Below are 10145 nucleotides of genomic sequence, written 5' to 3' on the forward strand. Positions count from 1 at the left end.
GGCACTATCACTCACTCCTTCCTTGTAATGCCCGACTGCCCCTACCCATTGCTTGGCAGAGACCTGCTGCGAAAGCTGAAAGCAACTATAACTTTTCAAGACAATAGCACAACTCTAAGCTTAGGGATCCAACAACCTTCCACTATCATGGTTACAGTACCCCTTTCTGAGGAATATCTCCTTCAAGAGGAAATGTCACCTCCCACTGGGGAAAGTAACTCACAGGATGTCTTGACTAAATTAGCCATACAGATCCCTGAAGTTTGGGCTGAAACAAACCCACCGGGGCTAGCCTCTCACCAGCCCCCTATCATTGTGCAATTGGCCAGCACTGCTACTCCCATTCAAGTCAGACAATACCCAATTCCCCAAAAGGCCAAGGAAGGGATTGCCAAACATATTAAGAGGCTGAGAGATGCAGGCATTTTAATTCCGTGTCAGTCCCCCTGGAACACCCCATTGTTGCCCGTGAAGAAACCGGGAACGGAAGATTATAGGCCAGTTCAGGATTTGTGGGAGGTAAACAAAAGGGTTGAGTACCCATATACCCTCCTGAGTCTTTTACCTCCAGACAAGGTTTACTACTCAGTCCTGGACCTCAAAGATGCCTTCTTCACCCTGCCGCTTGCTGCGAAGAGCCAACCCATCTTTGCCTTTGAATGGACAGACCCTGAAGGGGGTTTCTCAGGCCAGCTTACTTGGACCAGACTCCCTCAGGGCTTCAAGAACTCTCCCACCATTTTTGATGAAGCCCTGATCCGGGACCTCCTCAACTTCCGAGAAAGCCACCCACAGGTAACCCTGCTCCAATATGTAGATGACCGACTCCTAGCTGCCCGGACCTCCGATGAATGCCTTGCTGCCACTCGAGCCCTTCTCATTGAGTTAGGCAAACTTGGGTACCGGGTATCCATGAGAAAAGCCCAAATCTGTGTCAAGAAAGCCACCTACTTGGGTTACCATTTAGAGGAAGGGAAACGCACCTTATCCTCAGGAAGAATCCAAGCAATCCTTGGTGGTGTCCCAAGGCCAGCCACCAAAAGGCAGGTACGAGAATTTCTAGGCTCGGTTGGATATTGCAGACTGTGGATTCTAGGGTTTGCAGAAATTGCAAGACCCCTCTATTCATGTACGGGGGGAAAGGAACCTGATTTAACTTGGACTAAAAAGGAGGAAGAGGCTTTTGAAAGTCTTAAACAGGCGCTTGCCTCAGCCCCTGCCCTTGCCTTGCCAGATACCACCAAACCTTTCCAGCTTTTTGTTGCAGAACGCAAAGGCATAGCAAAAGGAGTCCCAACCCAGACTCTGGGACCATGGAAACGCCCGATTGCTTATCTCTCCAAACAGCTTGACCCTGTTGCTGCAGGCTGGCTGTCCTGCATGAGAACAATAGCTGCAACCGCTCTCCTTGTCAAGGAGGTGCAGAAGCTGACCTTAGACCAGGACCTCCAAATCATCGGAGGCCACACCACTGAAGCCTTACTCAGGTCTCCTCCTGACAGATGGATTTCCAACGCTCGCCTCACCCAATATCATGTACTATTATTGAACCCACCACAGGTTACCTTCTCCAAGTCTACTGCCCTCAACCCGGCTACCGTACTCCCCGATGGGAATCAAGGAGAACTGCTCCACGATTGCCACTCGTTACTAGACTCCATAGAGGGAACCAGACCGGACCTCAAAGACGAGCAAATAGCCAACTCTGACTATGACCTCTATACTGATGGGAGCAGTTTCATCAAAGATGGAACTCAGTATGCCGGGGCAGCAGTAGTCACCAACTTACAGGTAATCTGGGCTCAGGCCTTGCCCCATGGAACTTCTGCACAGAAAGCAGAACTGATTGCCCTGACACAGGCACTCAACTGGGCAAAAGGCAAGAGGGTCAACATCTACACTGACAGCCACTATGCCTTTGCAACTGCTCATGTGCATGGAGCCCTATACCGAGAAAGGGGGCTCCTCACATCAGCTGGGAAAGAAATTAAAAATAGAGAAGAAATACTCAATCTCTTAGCAGCCATCTGGCAACCTAAGGCTGTAGCCATTGTTCACTGCAGAGGGCACGAAACCAAGCCTAGTCAGACAAAAGAAGGAAATGACCTAGCAGACTGGACTGCTAAACAAATTGCCCTAACTGAGGTAAAACCTATAGAAATACTCCCTGCTCTTCCCCTTCGGGAATTGCCCTCCTCGCCATCCTACAATGAAGAGGAGCTCAACCTGGGAAAGAAGTTAAATTGTTCAACAGAAAAGGGGAACTGGCATCGGCTCCCCGACAGAAGACTACTTCTCCCCAAAGCCTTGGGAATTGCTCTCATTAGAGATCTCCACTATAGTACTCACCTAGGCACATCAAAATTAATCTCTCTAGTCAGTAGACACTTCTATATTCCAGATCTCAAGACTATTGCCACTTCGGAGGTTACCCGATGTTCTGCCTATGCACAGGTAAATCCAGGGCCTCCCAGACCCCATGGACTTGGGGTCCAAATCAGAGGGCATGAACCAGGTGAGCATTGGGAACTTGATTTTACTGAGATCTCAACCAGCAAATTTGGATTTAAGTACTTACTAGTTTTTGTTGACACCTACTCAGGATGGACTGAGGCTTTTGCCACAAGGCATGAGACTGCTAACGTAGTTGCCAGACATCTCCTAACTGGGATCATTCCTAGATTTGGCCTGCCCTTAGTACTGGGGTCAGACAATGGGCCGGCTTTCATAGCCAAAATTTCCAAATTAATAGCAGAAGCTCTCAGAATAGCTGGAAATTACATTGTGCCTATAGACCCCAAAGCTCAGGTCAGGTAGAGAGAATGAATAGAACTCTTAAGGAGACTCTTACCAAACTTAAGATTGAAACCGGTGATAATTGGGTAAACCTCTTGCCATTTGCTCTGTTGCGCACCCGATGCACCCCACCCCTTATGAAATCATCTATGGGAGACCACCACCTATTATCCCTGAGATTCACTATGACCACATAGGCGAATTATCTAACCAGGGGCTTCTCAAGTCTTTGCAGGCCATCGAAGTCATCAGAAGAGAGGCCCGCCTCTCAGCCAAGGGAAGAAAACAACCCACTGAAGCGGAACCACCCCCACTGGACATTGAGCCTGGTGACTGGATTTGGATCAAGAAGTTAAACAAGGAAACCCTCGAACCTACCTGGGATGGGCCCCACTTGGTAATTCTGACAACCCCCACAGCCTTTAAGGTGTCTAATAAGAGACCGTGGATTCACCACACCCAGGTAAAGAAAGCACACCCTGATCAGATCCCAAAGAAATGGGCTCTTTTCAAGGATCCCACAGACCCTCTAAAACTCAAGTTTACTGCATCCTCTTGAGTTTGTTGTGGGTCCCTACCTTCTTCAGCATTCCAACTAAACATACCTGGGTCCTCACCAGGACTAGAGATGGCTCTAGACTAGCCATCTAACCTTCCAAACCTCCCAGGTAACCCTTAAGACTGACTTTTCACAATTCTTCGATGACAACCTCTGTCACGGAGAATTTGGTCCCCGTCACACAACCCAACCAATAACTTGCTTTGGCTCAGCAAGTAAAACTTCAATCTGTAACCTGGGACACCTTAACCATGTCCTATGGAGCACTCAGCATTATGGTTGTCCTGAGAACCCATTCCCCAGGCATATGAGGACTATATGTGGTGGACCGAGAGAATTTTATTGTAAGGTCTGGGGTTGTGAGACCCTAGCCCTTGGATGGTCACCAGGGGGCGGCAATGATGATGATATAACCCTCCTGCGGGACCCCACACCCCATACCCACAAGGGACAAGACGGAATAGACCCTACTTGCAAGAACCAAACTTGTAACTCCACCACTATTACTATAAAACAGCCTCTAAACTCAGCCTGGCTCACTGGAAAAACATGGGGATTGAGACTATATCTCACTGGATATGACATTGGTACTTTATTCACCATCCAGCGACTTCCCTGAGTTCCTTCTCAGAGGGACCCACCCAACCCTGCCAGGGGTCTACCCCCACGGCTTCCCATCGGACCAAACCACATTCTCAACCCAGTAACATCCACAGAGTCTCTAGAGAGCTGGAATAGGGCACCAGCTCCAGCTGTTGGGCCCCCTCAGGTGCCAACGCCACACCCCCTCAATTCCTTTAGCCCTCTTAAATAGTTCTCAACCTAACACCACCGAAGACTACTGGCTCTGTGTAGATCCAGCACCACCCTACTATGTTGGTATTGGGGCAAATGCCACGGGTACTCTAGCCCCCATGAACCAAACTTTTAGTGACTCAGACTCACCTGGGGAAGGAACCCTTGCCAACTGTGCCCGAGCCGGCAAGCTCACCCTAGGAGATCTTCAAGGACAAGGGACCTGCTTCATCCTTGGAAACCTCGACCTCCAAGCTTCGCCATACAAGGACAACTGCCTGACCAACACCTCTCTGCGAGCCGAAGGCTCAACCACATGGACTCTGATTGCACCTAGAGGGACTTGGTTTGCATGCTTATCAGGTATCCACCGTTACATTAGCCCCGGGAATCATTCAGATCTTTGTATTGTTATCTATATAGTTCCCCAGGTATACCTATATGCAGGGCCCACATGTGCAGCCCATTTTCTAGCCTCAGACTATCATACTAGACTCCAGAAACGTGTACCCATTCTGATCCCTGTACTGGCTACCCTGGGTATTGCCTGCTCCACTGCCCTAGGGGTGACAGCCCTCATTAAGAATGACCTTGCCTGCCCTGGCCAGTTTGGCTCAGCGGTTAGAGCGTCGGCCTGCGGTCTGGAGAGACCCGGGTTCGGTTCCCGCTAAGGGCACGTACCTCAGTTGCAGTTTGTCCCCGGCCCTGGTTGGTCGTGCGGGTGGCAGCCACTCGATGGGTCCCTTCACATCGATGTTTCTCTCTCTCTCTCTCCCTTCCTCTCTCTCCCTCCCACTCTATCTGTACAAAAAATGGAAAAATATCCTCGGGTGAGGATAAAAAAAAAAAAAAAAAGAATGACCTTGCCCTTCGTGAGCTGTCAGCCATGTTTTCCTGCGATGTTGAATTACTCCAAACCCAAGTCAAATACCTTGAAAAACAGGTTGACTCCCTAGCCGAAGTGGCCCTCCACAATCGCAGAGGTCTAGATCTGCTCTTCCTCAAACAGGGAGGCCTCTGTGCTGCCCTAGGAGAGACCTGTTATTTCTATGCTAACCACTCAGATATCATCAGACAATCTATGCAAGAGCTGCAAAAGCAATTACGAGATAGAGAGAGAGAAGAACATACCTCTACCTCATGGTATGAGAGTATGTTCAATTGGTCTCCCTGGCTGACCACCCTCCTCACAGCTCTAGTGGGTCCGCTCCTCCTCTTATTCATAGCCTTAGCCTGCGGACCTATCATCCTTAACAGAATCACTGCATTTGTCAAGGAGCGGGTCCAATCAATTAAGCTTATGGTACTAGTCCAACAGCAACATTACCAACGCTTACCCCTAATCCATGACTAATATAAATCAAGGATTTGATTAATTCACCAGAAGAAGTGGGGAATGTTATAACTCATTGCCATTGACCTAAACTCCCAGAGGCCTTCACGACAACCAAAGGGGTTGTCAGTTTACTCATTTACTGAAGAACATTCTTCACTAACTAACCCCTGAGTAATCGCTAACCCTGGGGTAATAACTAACCCTTGAGTAATCCTGGGAGGCGCCAGGGATAATCTATTGAAAACATCTTGACCTTTGAGATGTCTGGGAAACTGAGTAACAGATAATTAACTAACTGCTAAATTCCGCTTCTGTAACATGCTTGCTTACATGTAGCAACCCCCTTACAAAATCCTATAAAAAGGAGCCATTTTAGCTCTCCGGGGCCGCAGTTACTCCTGTGTGGGACATACTGCAGGTGCCTGTGGACTTAGCTCAATAAACTCCTTTTATTAAACCCCATCTCGGCGTCTGAGTTTGGTCGATCTCCTGGGTTACAACAACAGCTGTAGGAGTATAAGGTGGAGGTTGAAGGAGCCTTATAGACGCCCTTGGTTTTTGGTGGGAAGAGAACAACACTGAAAAAGATTTTTTCATAAGTCAAAAAGCTTTTGTTCTGTATTATTTTCATGTCACAGTATCAGATATTTTGGCAAAAGTAGGGGAGTATTTGTGCTGTATACACTCATACTCATTTACAACCTTGGGTGGTAGAAGGAACCAATCATAGTATCATAACTTTACAGAACAAAAGAAGAGAGACAACAGAACATAAAGTATCTTGCAATATTCGTCATTTTTAAATTCCCCCTTCCTCTACTCTCTCCTAGCACATTGCTTGTTCCTCAGTAAGCCACATATTTAATTTCACTTATAGTGAAAATATAATGATATTTAGTTTATAGATAAGGAAACTGATTCCTAGGACAATGAAGTGATTTGATTAAAAGGAGGTGATGGAATAAGAAACATCATTTTATAAAGTATACAGAAGCTTTTCAGTTATTATTCCTAATATCCTCCTGTAATATTTAAAGAAGATCATGGACAATTAGATTATATTAAATACAGGTTTAACAAGCATTTAATTAGCACTGATGATGAGCCAGGTACTTGAAAACGCTTGTCAAAGAAATGAAATCTTTGACATGCAATTCTCATGTGTACTTTAGGAGGTAGTATTTTTCTAGATGTAAAGAGCAAAGCTCAGCAAGGGGAAGTGACTTGCCCAAGATCCCACAGGTAGGAATCAGCAGAACCAGGATTCAAATGCAAATGTTTGACTTCAAAGCCCTGAACTCCGGATATGCTGCCATATTATCTGCTTCCTGTACCAGTTAATTAAGGAGGTGCATGCCTCACAGACTTTTGTTAAAAGGATTTTTAAAATCAGATAAGGCTTTTGTATAGACAGAGCCCACTTAGCTGCACTCCTGGTAACTTGCGCCTGTCTGATCTATTGATCTAGTCTAGGTGGAATTTTAGAAATTAACTTGATCTCTAGGAGAACCTGCACATAGGTGTTCTAAAGACAATAACTTTTGTGGCAGCCAGTTTCCCAGATGGACCCAGTGGTCCCTTCCTCCTGAAATTCACATCTTGGGGATACCCCTTCTGCATTGGATACCCCTTACACACTGGATGCCCCTTACACATTGTAGCAGGGCTAGTCTATGTGGACAATAGCATGTGGCAGAAGATGATACTTGGTTATGGAGGCTAAGCCGACTAAAACATATGTCCTTTTCAGGAAGAGGTTATAAAAAAAATGACTGCAGCTTCTGTCTCAGGTACTCTCTCAAGGCCTGTACTGGGGCACTCTCATGAATGCCTAATTTCATTCTCATCTAGCCACCTCTCCTGCCTCACCCCTTTTCTCTCTCAGATCCCTGGGAAGTTGGCTGCCATGTTGCGAACAGCCTTATGAACAGGACTAGGTGGCTAGGAACTGAGGCCCAGCAAAAACTATGTGAATGGGTTTGAAGTGGATTCTTTAGCTCCAGCTGTGCCTAGAGATGATTGTAGCCCCTGATGACAGTGTGACAAAATCTCGGGAGACTCCCTGAACTAGAGCCACTCAACTAAGCCACAGTCAGATTCCCGACAAAGCAATTCAGCTCTCCCTGTCTCTTCTGAGCTCACCGTGGGATGCACTCTCTTGCAGGACAGGGCTTTGACAGCTCACTCTTCCTTTCTCCTACCAAATCCCGTCTCCTTAAGGGGCCAGTGTGCTTTACAGCTTTTCTCCCCTATGACCATTTGAATTTGTTTGTGAACCCCTCAAATGTAGAAACAAAGCACCTGTTACCTAAGTTTTACATTTGTTCTCTGAACGAAACTCATCAATGTCCTGCATAAAAATTTCTTCAGATGCAATAAGCAGGTGTGATGACTAATTTTATGAGTCAAAATGACTAGATCATAGTGGGTTTAGATAACTGGTATGCCAGTGAGGGTCTTTCTGGAAAATATTAGCATTTAAATTGGTAGACTGGAACTGTGTGGAGAGCGTGTCTTGACTCAGCACTTGGATTTGGCTCCTTCATTTCCAATATTGAAGAAACTTACATTGATTCCCTGGACCCTGAAAAGCTATTACAATGTCCCTATGATAAAACCACCAGATCAGGGCCTGCAGGTTTCCTTATCATCTCATCAAGTGCAGAAAGAATCATCCTGATGTCGCAAACAAATTGGCAACTTGTCCCTTCAATGCTCGCTATCAGGTTCCTTGGACCGAAATCCGTCATCTATCTCAAGCTGTGATGACAAAAGTTGTATAGAGCAAGATATTGTCAACCAAACCAGGAACCTTGGACAAGAGACTCTGGCTAAGAGCACATGGCAGTGCCCTCCTTGTGATGAAATAAATATTTGTGGGAACAGACCAGCACCCTATTTGTCTGGGACACAGCCAACTACTGTGGCAAGAACAGCCCTGCAAGCAACATAGTTATGAAACATGAGTAACCTAGCTTCATGCGTGTTCCCTAGCTTCAAGTCTCTGCCATATGTTCTGCCATGGAAAAACAATGGAAATGCACAGTAACGGAATAGCTCATCAAATGCCTAAACCTGGAAGCTACCAGTGGGTTCTTCATTTTTCTCCGAATCTGATTATAGAAAGATAAACTGTGACTTTCAACCTGACAGCTGCCTTTTTTTTTTCTTCCCCCACTTTTGAGTTCTCACTCATTTGATGCTAGAAAAAACCCTCATACTTAGAAAAGCTGTTAAAATAAAAAAATAAAAAATAAATAAATTGGTAGACTGAATAAAGAAGATTCACCATCACCAATGTGGATGGGTATCACCCAATGCACTGAATAAAACAAAAAGGCAGAGAAAGCAATTTGCTTTCCCTGCTTGGGCTGGACATCCATCTTCTGCTCTCAGACATTTGTGCTCCTGGTTCTGAGGTCTTTGGACTTGAACCAGAACATCCACCATTGCCTTCCCTGGTTCTTAGGCCTTTGGGTTTGGACTGGAACTATACTGCCTGCTCTCCTGGGCCTTCAGCTTGCAAATTGTAGATCATGGGACTTCTCAGCCTCCACAATTATGTGAGCCAATCCCACATAATGAATCTATTTACACACACACACACACACACTACTGGTTCTGTTTCTTTGGAGAACCATAAAGAATACAGCAGGTTTGTGTGGGTTTGATGGTGATGTGTGTGTTCTGTGGTGTCTGATGAAGGGTGGCACCAGCACGAGGACTGGCAGACTGGGCTCAATTTTAGTTCTGTCTCTGCTTTCCACTAGGTCTGTGACTTTGACCAAGTCCTGTTAACTTTCTGCCTCATTTCTCTTCTGTAATAGGGAAATGAGATTATTATGAGGATGGACTGAGATAATAAATGGGACGATGCATTGAAAAGTACAAGAGGGTAATACAAATTCTTTGTAGAATTAATCAGCGTTCTGGTTATTATGTCTGTGTTAAATAATCCATCACATGATAGATAGTTTTGAATGGGAATAAGGGATCTTCCCTCCGAACACAAGTAGATTTGCTTTACAAAGTGGAAATGATTCATCATCATCAGGTTAGGTCATGATGGGTGTGCCCACTAATTAATTTATTTGTTCATTCAACAACTATTTACCGTGTGTCTACCTTGTACAAGGCACTGTTTTAGGCTCTCGGGTCACCTAACTAAACACAGCGGACAAAGACTCCAGCCCATATGGAACCATTTCTGATTTGTAAGGGGCAGGGCTGTGGCCTCTCTTGCCCAAGAAGACTGTGCTTAGAACCAAGGCTGAAGGCTGCAGTGAGCAGCATGAAGTCCACCCTCTGAATCCAGATAGGCACTGCACTAGCAGAGGGAGCTGGGAGACAAAGCCAAGAGATTCAAGAACAAAGGAGTGAGGGGTTCAAGCGTACCTAAAGAAGGCAAGAGCGGGAAGAGTTTCTGAGCCAAAGGAAAAAGTGACTGCAGTGGCATTTTGGGCAATTCCATGGCCTAGAGAAGAGGGGATCCTAGTAAAAGAAAAAGTGGGAAAATGCGTAGTCAAAGCCCTTGATGTACAAAGGGGGACCTGTTGGTGAGTTGAGGGGTAGGGGCTAGCAAGAGCTGAATTGCTTTACATGAGAGAATGAGAAGAAAAAGGAGTTTGAGGGGCAGACCAATGTAGCAGGAGTGAGAGG

The 10145-nt window shown here is 46.1% G+C and overlaps 1 pseudogene; it reads left to right on the top strand.

Moving 5' to 3' along the window:
* The first annotated feature begins 2917 nt into the window (after positions 1-2917).
* On the top strand, positions 2918-8535 carry LOC118632748 (annotated as a pseudogene).
* The last annotated feature ends 1610 nt before the right edge of the window (positions 8536-10145 follow it).

Source organism: Molossus molossus, unplaced genomic scaffold (genome assembly GCF_014108415.1).
Source record: "Molossus molossus isolate mMolMol1 unplaced genomic scaffold, mMolMol1.p scaffold_m16_p_17, whole genome shotgun sequence".
NCBI classification, from domain to species: domain Eukaryota; kingdom Metazoa; phylum Chordata; class Mammalia; order Chiroptera; family Molossidae; genus Molossus; species Molossus molossus.